We start from the raw sequence: 14,318 nt of genomic DNA, 5'->3' as shown, positions 1-14,318 counted from the left end.
GACTTCAGCTTCCTTAAGGCGAATTATATTCGTAGCCTTTATGTACAAGAAGCGTCGGAGCGAGAACGACTGTCGTTGTGTGTCAGTCGGACTCTCGTGAAGGAGTCACGAGTTACAGGTTGGAAAATAATTGTTTCAATTGGTCACGTATGTCAAGGTGACCTCTGCGCACCATCGGAGTGCGAAGTATACAAAACTGAGACGGTAAACACTGACGGACGACATTCCTATAAGGTGGCGTGATCTATCTGTCGTAGGTTTTTTCCATTGACAATTGTATGCCTAATTCGTGGTGATATTAAATAATAATAATAATACATTGATATCCTACTATAACAAAATCACAATTTGAAGGTAGGTGGTAAAAGATTCTCGTCGCACGAAGCTAAACACTTCTTCTTCAATCGATTTGTTAATGTTTGGAACTCTCTACCTTGTGATGGCGTTGATAGTACAACAGTTACGGCCTTCAAGAATAGATTAGACAAGTGTTTTGAATCCAACCAGCAACTAAGATATTACTCATAACGTTAAGTTCTTTCGAATACTGGTGTCCTTGTCCGCTTTTATCGCCCGCTTAGTGGTAGCAGTAATGGTAGTTCTTTCCTCTTTCCTACATAATTTCCATGCAGTTTTTCCATGCTGCATGGATCTTTTTCCTTTCCTGCCAGCTTTGGCTGGAGGGATGGGGGGGTGGGGAGGAGCCTTCGCCTTTGCTGTCCTTCATCTTCCACCTTTGATTAGATAGTTAGTGTAGCTTGTCACAAACAACCTCGTAAGGACCAGCAGGTCTGCTGTTGTTTGTTCTTCCTTTGTGCTTCTTTGTGCTCCTACTGATAGTCTTCTATCTCTTAAATCCCGTCGCGATGTTGCCTCTCTTTCTATCTTCTATCGATATTTCCACGCTGACTGCTCTTCTGAACTTGCTAACTGCATGCCTCCCCCCCCTCCCGCGGCCCCGCTGCACACGACGTTCTACTCATGCTCATCCCTATACTGTCCAAACCCCTTATGCAAGAGTTAACCAGCATCTTCACTCTTTCATCCCTCACGCTGGTAAACTCTGGAACAATCTTCCTCCATCCGTATTTCCTCTTGCCTACGACTTGAACTCTTTCAAGAGGAGGGTATCAGGACACCTCTCCTCCCGAAATTGACGTTTCTTTCGGCCACCTCTTTTGATTCTATTTTTGGAAGCAGCGAGTAGCGGGCTTTTTTTATATTATTGTTTCCTTTTTTGTGTGCCCTTGAACTGTCTCCTTTGTTGTAAAGAAAAAAGGTGAAAATGGCACAAGTGGAAAAGTAGGAAAAAATGGCACAGATAAGATGGTAATTATTGAAACAGCATACCAAATATAATTATCCTAATAACTTAATAACTGTTCAAGGTTCTTCCTTCCTTCCGTATAGTCAGTGCATAAATTCTTTAGTCTTATTTGTAGATCGATGTGAACTCTCTTTGTTCTCTTCCTAGGTGTTTCTCCAACTGAGTCTCAAGCAATCACTGCACTCACGACAGCCTCTTCTTGCTTCAAAGTTCTGATCAGCTTCCAGATAGATGGGTGCTGGTATCCAACAAGATGGTAAAAATTGTTGTTCCAGGCTTCACACAAGTTGTTGGTCCTTGGGCCGCCATTCATTGTGGCTTGATGTACGTTCCAAAGCTCTGGAGGAAATCTTGCTGGAATACGCCGAAGGTTTAGTTCTGGAATGCCTGGCTGGGGGTTGCGTTTTCTTTTCTGAACATATGTACCAGTAACATAGGTTTGGTCGAAGTATTCTAGCAGTGGGACTGCCTCGTCAGGACATCAAGCCTTGAGTAATTGCATTCCTGCTGGGACATCTTCAACGGGTAGAAATGCAAGTGAGTCAATTTCTCCACAGATTTGACGAAAGTCTTCTCTCTCTTTGTAATGGTTGGTCAGGCCTAGTTCTTGTATTTTTCTCCAGGTCCTTTGAGTCAGGTGGTAGAAGCAACCTTGTGTGGGAGTCTCTGGTCAAAAAACATTGTTGATGGCTTGGATAACCGTCTACTCAAAGTCAACAATTATGGTTGATGGGTCTGGCTAGAGCTCAATCTCGTGGCAGCGAGATTGTAGTAGGGTTTCATATGTTTCTTGTGTTTTAGTCTGCAGACAAGCATAAACAGTAGAAACTGCAGTATTGCCGATTGGGTTGCGTATTACATAAAGCTGTAGAAATCCAGGTGGAGCCATTGCATAGTTACCATCCATGCGCCATGTTTCAGCAGAAGCAAGCAACTGTAGTGATTCGTCAGATCCAAAAACAATTATTCGGTTGTTACTTGTTAGTTTCTGGTCCGTTATCGAAGAACAGGAATGGCTTTGGTTCGGGCCCTGCTGTAGTAGTCCATTCTCCAGCAAGTTTCAAATCCTCAAGTCTTTCTGGTACTGGTGGATAGAGTTTTGATCTTTGGTTACGCAGAGTTCTCTTTATGGCGTCCTCTCTTTGAAGTAATGCCTTTGCTTCAAATGGCAAGCTTTCCAGGCTGGTGCTGTAAATTTGTCCAGGTTTATCTTCAGTTTCTGCCGCCTTTGTCTTCATGTTGACGATGCATTTAGCGGCTGCTACAGCAGCATTATCAGGGGTGTGGTTATGAGCAGTTGCTGGTACAGGATCAGTCATCTCGAGGCTGGTGGTCATGGTACCTTTGCAATACGAGGTTCTCTTAACACATCTCCATCTAATAGTAGTAGATCTTGTTATCTGCCTTGTATACATATAGCCTTGAAAACAAATCTTCTCTTTTCCTTTATTACTTATTTTGATTTCCATGGTGGTGTTCTGGTAATGCCACTAGCTGATAATGATGGTGTGTTCTTGACTGCTACAGTGGCTTGACTGAGCTGTCTTCAATAAACAAATGTTCACAATGAATCTTTTTGTGGTTCATAAGGTTCAAATGAATGCTAGGATTGTGTTCAGATTTATTGTCGATACCAACAAATATAAATAGACTTTCTTCCATTCACTAAACCAGTTTGGGTTTGAAGGCTCGAACGAGAGGGTATTTTCAACACCTATATAGTTACCAACAAATGTAGGTGAGTAGTGAATAAAGAGAGTGATGACAGCCAAGACCATGAGTACAGGCTTTAAATGTGCCATTTTTTCCTACTTTAACACTTGTGCCATTTTTACCTGTGCCATTTTTACCGTGCCATTTTTACCTGTGCCATTTTTACCTACATCCGGATTCACCTGAAGACTGGAACACTCATCCGAGGAAAGGAATGAGGAAGGCTAATCATATGAATTTCCTAGAAAGAGATGGTTGATGGAGTGAGTTAACAATAAATGAAGATTTTGGTGGATATGGTGAAACGGTAAGTATAGTCAAAACTCAAAGATCTAAATTAAACTTTTTTTTACAGCAAGAGATGCAGGTCAACGGCCAAACACACACACACACACACACACACACACACACACACACACACACACACACACACACACACACACACACACACACAGATTAAGGCCTTGTGTGGCCTCAACAACAACGTCCCCTCCATCCTGGGCGTATCTCACCTCCCGCCACCTGAAGCAGCCGAGGCCATTAATCTCCACTTCTCGGCCATCTGTCAGTCGTTCCCCGGCCTGGACCTAACCTCACTCCCAGCTTACCTGCCCGCCCCATCACCACTCCCCACGGTTGAGGCCTATGAGGTCGCCAGGTCACTAAGCCGACTCAAGAATAAGCGGTCCACCGCGCCCACTGATCTCCCCATCAAACTGTACCAGGAGTTTGCCCCCGAGCCGGCCACCCCCCTCGCTTCTATATTTAACGCTTCCTTCCTTCAAAGCCAATGTCCTGCTGATTGGAAAACAGCATATGTCACTCAGATTCCCAAGACCACCACCCCTCAATCACTAAGTGACCTAAGGCCTATTTCCATCACTCCCATTCCCAGTCTCCTGTGTGAGGCCTTCATCTTCAAGTGGACTTACACTCACCTTGCTCCCCTCATAGACCCACAACAGTACGACAATATCAAGTCAACCTCCACCACACACTGCTTAATTAATCTCTTAGACTTTGCTTTCAAAAACCTGAAAAAAACTCAAAACATCAGTTGCTCTTGCTTTTATTGATTTCAGAAAGGCTTTCGTCCTCGTTTATCATACCACAGTCATTAACAAAGCGATAAACCTAGGGCTTCACCTTAACATGGCTGGCGGATTTCCTGCACCAGCGCAGACAAGTGGTGAGATTTCAGGGAGTGGCCTCCCCTCCTCTACACCTTGCTTGCGGGGTACCTCAGGGGTCCAAGATGGGCCTTTTGTGCTTTCTTATTTTAATTAATGATACACTGACCCACACACCCCACCGCTGGAAGAACGTGGACGACACCACAGTTGGAGTAACAGTCGACAACAGCAACCCAGATTATTCCCACCTCCAGGTAACACTACACAACCTACACACATGGACAACACAAAACATGGTCACCATCAACGACACCAAAACTACACTCCTACACATCAACACCTCCTCTTCCCATGTTGCTCCCCCTGTGGTGCCCATCAACGACACTCCCCTCCAGGTAGTGACATCTGCAAAACTACTTGGAGTCACCCAGTACAAGCTCACATGGAAGGAGCACGTCTTCCAGCTCACCAGATCTGCCACCTACAAGTTGTACCTGCTGAGGAGACTTAAAACGCTGGGGACCCATGAGAGTGCGCTGGCGAGCGTGTACTCCTCGTTCATCCTCCCCAAACTTACATACGCGTCCCCAGCGTGGTCTGCCTCCATCAACATCACGCAGCGCCGCCAACTTGAACGAGTCCAGAAGCGAGCCTGCAAAATCATCCTGGGCCCTCACTACACCAGCTACCAGGACGCCCTCGACTCCCTCCATCTCACCAGCCTACAACACCGTCACGAGACCCTACTATACCAGTTCGCAACCAAACTTCTCATCCAGCCCAGACACAGACACATCCTCCCACCCGCAGTGAACCGCCCTCAGCACTCAGTGAGACACCACAACATTCTTGCTCCGATTCGGGCACGGACTGACCGCTATAAGAACAGCGCAGTGCCCGTAATACAAACGTAATACAAAATAATACAAACTGAAAACAACACTATTTGTATATTTTATTAAAAAAAATCATTAGCACTTATTATTATTATTGTTATTGTTATTAAAATTATTAATATTATTATTATTACTATTATTGTTATTATTATCTTTGCTATTATTAGTGTTATTATTGTCATTTCTATTTTCATTTTATCATCAATCATATTAATTTGTTCAATTGTTTCATTAGTTTCATTAATCGTCCATTGCTTTTTTTTTTACAGCTACGGAGACAGTGCAAGGGCTTAATGAAAAAAAAAAAAAAAGGCCCGCTACTTACTGCTCCAGAACAGAGGTTAAAGGAGTGTTCAAAATCAAAGGTCAATTTCGGGAGGAGAGGTGTCCTGATACCCTCCTCTTGAAAGAGTTCAAGTCATAGGCAGGAGGAAATACAGATGAAGGAAGATTGTTCCAGACTTTACCAGCGTGAGAGATGACAGAGTGAAGATGCTGGTTAACTCTTGCATAAGGGGTTTGGACAGTATAGGGATGAGCATGAGTAGAAAGTCTTTTGCAGCGGGGCCGCGGGAGGAGGGGAGGCATGCATTTAGCAAGTTCAAAAGAGCAGTCAGCATGAAAATATCGATAGAAGATAGAAAGAGAGGCAACATGGCGGCGGAATTTGAGAGGTAGAAGACTATCAGTATGAGGAGGAGAGCTGATGAGACGAAGAGCCTTTGATTCCACTCTGTCAAGGAGAGCTGTGTGAGTGGACCCCCCCCCCCTTATACATGAGATGCATGCTCCATACGAGGTCGGACAAGGCCCCTGTAAATGGACAGCAACTGTGCGGGGGAGATGAACTGGCTGAGACGGTACAGAACGCCCAGCCGAGAGGAAGCTGATTTAGTAAGAGATGAGATATGAAGTTTCCAGTTGAGATTTTGAGTTAATGATAGACCGAGGATGTTTAGTGTTGAGGAAGGTGATACCTGGGTGTTGTCAAAGAATAGGGGATAGTTCTTTGGAAGATTGTGTCGAGTGGATAGGTGAAAAAACTGTGTTTTTGAGGCGTTGAAGGACACCAGGTTCCTCTTGCCCCAATCGGAAATAATAGTAAGGTCTGAGGCTAAGCGTTCTGCAGCCTCCAGCCTTGAGTCGTTAAGTTCCTGTAAGGTGTGTCTTCTATTTAAAGAAGTTGAGTAATGCAGAGTGGAATCATCGGCGTAGGAATGGATAGAACAGTTCGTTTTGGAAAGATCATCAATGAACAACAGAAAAAGAGTGGGAGATAGGACAGAACTCTGTGGGACACCACTGTTAATAGGTTTAGGGGAAGAACAGTGACCGTCTACCACAGCAAAAATAGAACGGTCAGAAAGGAAACTGGAGATCAAGGTACAGAGAGAATGATATAAACCGTAGGAGGGTAGTTTGGAAAGCAAAGATTTGTGCCAGACCCTATCAAAAGCTTTTGATATGTCCAGCGCAATAGCAAAATTTTCTCCGAAACGGTTAAGAGAGGATGACCAGGAATCAGTTAATAAGGCTAGGAGATCATCAGTAGAACGTCCCTTGCGGAACCCATACTGGCTATTGAGGCCTGAGAGGGCATAGAAAACATAATTTTGAAGAATCTTTATAACAGGCATAAAGGAGTCAGAGTGGGGATGAGTAAGAGGAGTATGCCTAGAATCGTCCAAAGTGGAGTTTTTAGAAAAGGTTTGAGAGAAAAGTTCAGCCTTAGAGATAGATGAGACGGCAGTGTTGCCGTCAGGACTGAGGAGTGGAGGGAAAGAAGTGAAGTTGGAGGAGATGTTTTGGCTAGATGCCAGAAGTCAAGGGAAGAGTTAGAGAAAGCAAGGTTTTGGCATTTTCTATTAATGAAAGAGTTTTTGGTTAGTCGGAGAATAGATTTGGCACGATTCCGGGCAGAAATGTAAAGTTCATAATTAGCATTAATTTGAAGGCTCTGATACCTTTTGTGAGCTGCCTCTCTATCATTGACAGCACGAGAACAAGCGTGATTAAACCAAGGCTTTTTAGCGTGAGGAGTAGAGAAAGAACGAGGAATGTATGCCTCCATTCCAGAGACAATCACCTCTGTGATGCGCTGAGAACACACAGAGGGGTCTCTCTCCTGGAAGCAATAATAAAAAATATATAGATATATATATATATATATATATATATATATATATATATATATATATATATATATATATGTATATATATATATATATATATATATATATATATATATATATATATATATATATATATATATATATATATATATATATATATATATATATATATACACATATATATATATATATATATATATATATATATATATATATATATATATATATATATATATATATGTTACGCTCAATGTGGATAATTACCTAATGTGAACATTAGGCAGAAAATTGCCTATTGTTGACATTAGGCAAGCTATTTGCACAATGTTTACAATAGGCAAATTACCTGCATAATGTTGACTTTCAGCAAGACTTTCAGATTAGGCAATGGTATTTTGCCTGATGTGAATAGAATGAAGAACTACGATCGCTGAATTGGAGAGTCAAAGAATGTTGTTCGAAGCCTTGAATCTATCATTAAGAGTCGCTGTGTACAGGGTAAGCGAGGAGCACATTTCATTTTGTGAGCATGGCCATCAAGAAAGAAACAGAAAAGTTCCGAAGGGTCTGGTAGTGAAACCAATACGCAGTCATCATATCTATTCAAGATGCCAGATCGATCTTATAAATTTTCAAACATTGCCAGATGGAGACTTCAAGTACATCATGACATTTGTAAATCACTTTACCAAATTCTGCGTGTTGCGTCCACTTACAACAAAAAGAGCAGAAGAGGTTGCAGCGAATCTTCTAGACATATTTTTGACATTTGGAGCACCTGCTATTTTGCAGTCAGACAACGGACGGGAGTTTGTTAATGCCATCATCGCTGAGCTTGCAGTGCTGTGGCCACAGCTAAAGCTGGTGACTGGACGTCCACGTCATCCTCAAAGCCAGGGCGCTGTTGAACGTCTAAACGGTGTCATCCAGGACAAACTGACCATTTGGATGAAGGAAAATAACAGCAGGAAGTGGTCAGTAGGCCTCAAGTTTGTTCAGTGGCAAGTTAATATCAGCCGTCATGAAACAACTGGCCACAGCCCATTCAAAGTTACGTTTGGACAAGATCCGCAGGTTGGATTAGAATCATCTATCCTGCCAAGTACAGCTCTTCGTGAGATATTTACCGAGGAAGACCTTGAGGCATTTCTGGAGTCAAAAGAACCTGAAAATGCTGACACTGAACTTCCTACAGAGGCAGAAGCAGAGGCAGGGGCAGAGGCAGAAGCAGAGGCAGGGGCAGAGGCAGAAGCAGAGGCAGGGGCAGAGGCAGAAGCAGAGGCAGAAACAGAGGCAGAAGCAGAGGCAGAAACAGAGGCAGAAGCAGAGGCAGAAACAGAGGCAGGGGCAGAAACAGGGGCAGAGGCAGAAACAGGGGCAGAGGCAGAAACAGGGGCAGAGGCAGAAACAGGGGCAGAGGCAGAAACAGGGGCAGAGGCAGAAACAGGGGCAGAGGCAGAAACAGGGGCGGAGGCAGAAACAGGGGCAGAGGCAGAAACAGGGGCAGAGGCAGAAACAGGGGCAGAGGCAGAAACAGAGGCGGAGGCACAGGCAGAAGTAGGGGCAGAGGCACAGGCAAAGACAGAAACAGTAGTTTCAACTTTCCAAAAGATCCGTGCTTTGGCTGATCAAGGACAATCTAAGGCAGCAGCACGGATGACAAGACGCGGCAAACACCTGCTTAGACCATTGTCCATCGGTCAGTGTGCTACGCTGAGGGTACCGGGTGTGGATCGTGGTCCAACAGATCCCAGAAATCTGTTAGTAGTCGTCATCAAGGAACAAGATGGGCTATACACTGTTGGTTGCCGGGAGGGAATTCTAGGACCAAAATTTACAGCTGCAGACCTGAGTGCAATCGAACACCCTCTGATAAAAGCGGAAGAGGTTCCTGATGTCTGCCTATCAATTAGAACAGCAACAGCAAGAGCCACTGGCGGACAAGGATATACAAAGTGTCAGTGTACAACTCATTGCACATCAGGACGATGCAGTTGTCTAAGAAAAAATCTTAAATGTAACTCGCGATGTCACCCGGGGAGATCAAGCAAAAATTACTAAGTCGCCTTCACTCAACCTTGAGATATCCTTCATTGACTTTTATCTCTTTTATTGATCATTCATTGAAATTATTTGTTTATTGTATTAAATTGGAATTCTTGAAACTGTCTCTTTATTGACCGTAATATATGCTAACGTAAGTCTCTAACAATATGCACAATGTTAACATTACGCAAATTTTGTTAAAGCAATTCACATTGGGTACAATTGAGCTGCTTAATGTGAACATAGGGCAGTTTTTTGCCTAATATTGACAATTTGTAGACTTAAGCAAATAGCTTGCCTAATGTCAACATTAGGAAATTTTCTGCCTAATGTGTACATTAAGCAATTATCCACATTGAGCGTAACATATGTTAATATATATATATATATATATATATATATATATATATATATATATATATATATATATATATATATATATAATATATATATATATATATTTTTTTTTTACAGCTAAGGAGACAGTTTAAGGGCACACACAAAGCAATCATTAATAAAAAAAGCCCGCTACTCGCTGCTCCTAAAAAGAATCCAAAGAGGTGGCCGAAAGATAGGTCAGTTTCGGGAGGAGAGGTGTCCTGATACCCTCCTCTTGAAAGAGTTCAAGTCGTAGGCAGGAGGAAATACAGATGAAGGAAGATTGTTCCAGAGTTTACCAGCGTGAGGGATGAAAGAGTGAAGATGCTGGTTAACTCTTGCATAAGGGGTTTGGACACTATAGGGATGAGCATGAGTAGAAAGTCGTGTGCATGCGGGACCGTTGGAGGGAGGGGGGGGGGGTGCATGCAGTTAGCCAGCTCAGAATAGCAGTCAGTACGAAAATATCGATATAAAATAGAAAGAGAGGCAACATGGCGGCGGAATTTAAGAGGTAGAAGACTGTCAGTATGAGGAGGAGAGCTGGTGAGACGAAGAGCCTTTGACTCCACTCTGTCAAGGAGAGCTGTGTGAGTGGAGCCCCTCCCCCCACATGAGATGCATACTCCATACGAGGGCGGACAAGGCCCCTGTAAATGGATAGCAACTGTGAAGGGGAGAAGAACTGGCGGAGACGGTACAGAACGCCCAGCCTCGAGGAAGCTGATTTGGTAAGAGATGAGATATGAAGTTTCTAGTTGAGATTTTGAGTTAAGGATAGACCGAGGATGTTTAGTGTTGAGGAAGGTGAAAGCTGGGTGTTGTCAAAGAATAGGGGATAGTTGTTTGGAAGATTGTGTCGAGTGGATAGGTGGAGAAACTGTGGTTTTGAGGCGTTGAAGGACACCAGGTTCTTCTTGCCCCAATCGGAAATAATAGTAAGGTCTGAGGCTAAGCGTTCTGCAGCCTCCAGCCTTGAGTCGTTAAGTTCCTGAAGAAGTTGAATAATGCAGAGTGGAATCATCGGCGTAGGAATGGATAGGACAGTTCGTTTTGGAAAGAAGATCATCAATGAACAACAGAAAAGAGTGAGATAGGACAGAACCCTGTGGGACACCACTGTTAATAGATTTAGGGAAGAACAGTGACCGTCTACCACGGCAGAAATAGAACGGTCAGAAAGGAAACTGGAGATAAAGGTACAGAGAGAAGGATAGAAACCGTAGGAGGGTAGTTTAGAAAGCAAAGATTTGTGCCAGACCCTATCAAAAGCTTTTGATATGTCCAGCGCAATAGCAAAAGTTTCACCGAAACGGCTAAGAGAGGATGACCAAGAGTCAGTTAAGAAGGCTAGGAGATCACCAGTAGAACGCCCCTTGCGGAACCCATACTGGCGATCAGATAGAAGGTCAGAAGTGGAAAGGTGCTTTTGAATCTTCCGGTTAAGGATTGATTCAAAAGCTTTAGACAAGAAAGTAAAGCAATAGGACGGTAGTTTGAGGGATTGGAGCGGTCACCCTTCTTAAGTACAGGCTGTATGAAGGCATACTTCCAGCAAGAAGGAAAGGTAGATGTTGACAGGCAGAGGCGAAAGAGTTTGACCAGGCAGGGTGACAGCACGGAGGGACAGTTTTTAAGGACAATAGGAGGCACTCCATCAGGTCCATAAGCCTTCTGAGGATTGAGGCCAGAGAGGGCATAGAAAACATCATTTTGAAGAATCTTTATAACAGGCATAAAGGAGTCAGAGGGGGGATGAGTAGGAGGAATATGCCCAGAATCGTCCAGAGTGGAGTTTTAGAAAAAAATTGAGAGAAGAGTTCAGCCTTAGAGATAGATGAGACGGCAGTGTTGCCGTCAGGACTGAGGAGTGGAGGGAAATATGAAGAAGTGAAGTTTGAGGAGATGTTTTTGGCTAGATGCCAGAAGTCACGGGAAGAGTTAGAGAAAGCAAGGTTTTGACATTTTCTATTAATGAAAGAATTTTTGGTTAGTCGGAGAATAGATTTGGCACGATTTCGGGCAGAAATGTAAAGTTCATAATTAGCATTAGTTTGAAGGCTCTGGTACCTTTTGTGAGCTATCTCTCTATCATTGACAGCACGAGAACAAGCGTGATTAAACCAAGGCTTTTTAGCATGAGGAGTAGAGAAAGAACGAGGAATGTATGCCTCCAGTCCAGAGACAATCACCTCTGTGATGCGCTGAGCACACACAGAGGGGTCTCTATCCTGGAAGTAATAATCATTCCACGGGAAATCGGAAAAGTACATCCTCAGGTCGTCCCACCGAGCTGAAGCAAAATGCCAGAAGCATCGCCTCTTCGGTGGGTCCAGAGTGTGTACAGGAGAGATAGGACAGGATGCAGAAATAAGATTGTGATCGGAGGAGCCCAACGGAGAGAACAGTTTGACAGAATAAGCAGAAGGGTTTGAGGTAAGGAAGAGGTCTAGAATGTTGGGCCGATCTCCAAGACGGTCGGGAATACGTGTAGGGTGCTGGACCAACTGCTCTAGGTCGTTGAGGATAGCAAAGTTGTAGGCTTGTTCACCAGGATGGTCAGTGAAAGAGGATGAAAGCCAAAGCTGGTGGTGAACATTGAAATCTCCTAGGATGGAGATTTCCGCGAAGGGAGAGTGGGTCAAGATGTGCTCCACTTTAGAATTCAAATAGTCAAAGAATTTTACATAGTTGGTAGAGTTAGGTGAGAGATAAACAGCACAGATGTATTTAGTAATATAATGACAGTGAAGTCTTAACTAGATGGTGGAAAATTCAGAAGAGTCAAGGTCGTGGGCACGAGAGCAAGTAATGTCGTTGCGCACGTAGGCGCAACATCCAGCTTTGGATTGAAATTTAGGATAGAGATAGTAAGAGGGAACAGAGTAGAGATTGCTGTCAGTAGCCTCAGAAACCTGTGTTTCGGTAAAGAAGAGAAGGTGAAGTTTAGAGGAGGAGAGATGATGTTCCACAGAATGAAAATTAGAGCGAAGACCGCGAATGTTGCAGAAATTGAGAAAAAAAGAGGTTCGAGGAGTTATCAAGACACCTCTCGGGTCGGCAGCCAGAAGGGGAGTCCTCCCTGGGGGAATTTGTGCCCCCCCCCCCAGGCGGGGACTCCGAGGCTTGGTGTATGTGCGCCATTTTGAAATTTTAATTTTTGGGAAAAGGTGTATATGTTGTGTGAATGGAGTGTGGTGTGGATAAAGAGAGGATCTGTCTTTAGAGAGCATGCTGAACTACTCTCCTGTGTTGGTGAGACAATAGGGAAACGGTTAGTGAGGACATGGGAAGGGTCTTTGGAGGGCTTCAGCTCCCTTCTCACCTCCCATATATACCTCACCGGGAGTGGCTTGCGCCCGTTCGGTAGGTGTCTTCCTTCCTACTCCATATATATATATATATATATATATATATATATATATATATATATATATATATATATATATTGATTATTTGATTGATTGATTTGGATTGAAAGGTCCTACTGTACTGTATGTTGCCAGATAGGCCTACATGATGTCCTCTTAAACTGCTGTAAAAAAAAAAATAAGCATGAAATTAAAAACTTAAGACTTAGCTAACCACACACATATAATGGCAAATACCGCTATTACTCACTGACAGACTTTGTGTCGTCGGCAGATATGTATCATGTAAATAGTAGCAGAGTTTATAAAATTATCAACATCGCAGGATTTTTGATACGAGTCTTGCCTTGAAATGCGTTTTCTGCGTTATCTACGTTTTCTTTAAATTGGTTTATTGGTAAACAATTTTGGTAGAATTGAGACAAAATGTATACATGAGGCTTAAATCATGAATGTTAAGCAATAGATTGTATATAAAATAGCTAAATGCTTAACATTTTATGTTTTTTTTATCGTGAAATTTAAAAGTGTTGTCGAATAGCGCATCAATGACAGGAGAAGGATGCTCGTAATAACCGTACTAAGAGCAAAGCACACACGTGGGAGGCAAGAGGGACGCAGAGCGCAGCACACACGTAGAGGGCAAGAGGGGAGGACAACGCACCACACACTTAGGGGGCAAGAGAGGCGCAAAGGGCAGCACACACTTGGAAGGCAAGAGGGACGCAGAGGGCAGCACACACGTGAGTGTAAGAGCGACGTAGAGGCCAACACACAAGTGGGGGGCAAGAGGGGCGCAGAGGGCAACAAACAAGTGGGGGGCGGGATTGACGAAAATATGCTGTACTGTCCATACACATGGAGAGCAAGAGGATCGCAGGAGGTAGCACACACGTGTAGAGCAAGGGGGGCGGAGAAGGCAGCACACACGTGTGGGGCAGGAGGGGCGCAGGGAGCAGCACACACGTGGGGGGCAAGAGGGGCGCACAGGGCAGAACACACGGGTGGGGGGCAAGAGAGGCGCAAAGGGCAGCACGCAAGTAAGGCAAGAGGGGCACAAAGCGCAGCACACAGGTGAAGGGCAGGAGGGGCGCAGAGGGCAGCACACAAGTACGGGGCAAGAGGGGCGCAGAGGGGAGAACACACTTAGGTGCAAGAGGGACGTAGAGGGCAGCACACACGTGGGGACAAGAGGGCCGCAGAAGGCAGCACACACGTGGGGACAAGAGGGGCGCAGAGCGCAGCACACACGTGGGGGGCAAGAAGAACGAAGAGTTCAGCACAACCGTGGAGGGCAAAAGGGGCGCAGAAGGCAGCACACA

The sequence above is a fragment of the Eriocheir sinensis genome, chromosome 24, assembly GCF_024679095.1.
Source record: "Eriocheir sinensis breed Jianghai 21 chromosome 24, ASM2467909v1, whole genome shotgun sequence".
Lineage (NCBI taxonomy): Eukaryota > Metazoa > Arthropoda > Malacostraca > Decapoda > Varunidae > Eriocheir > Eriocheir sinensis.
The sequence above is the reverse complement of the archived record's forward strand: the minus strand, read 5'-3'. Positions refer to the sequence as shown.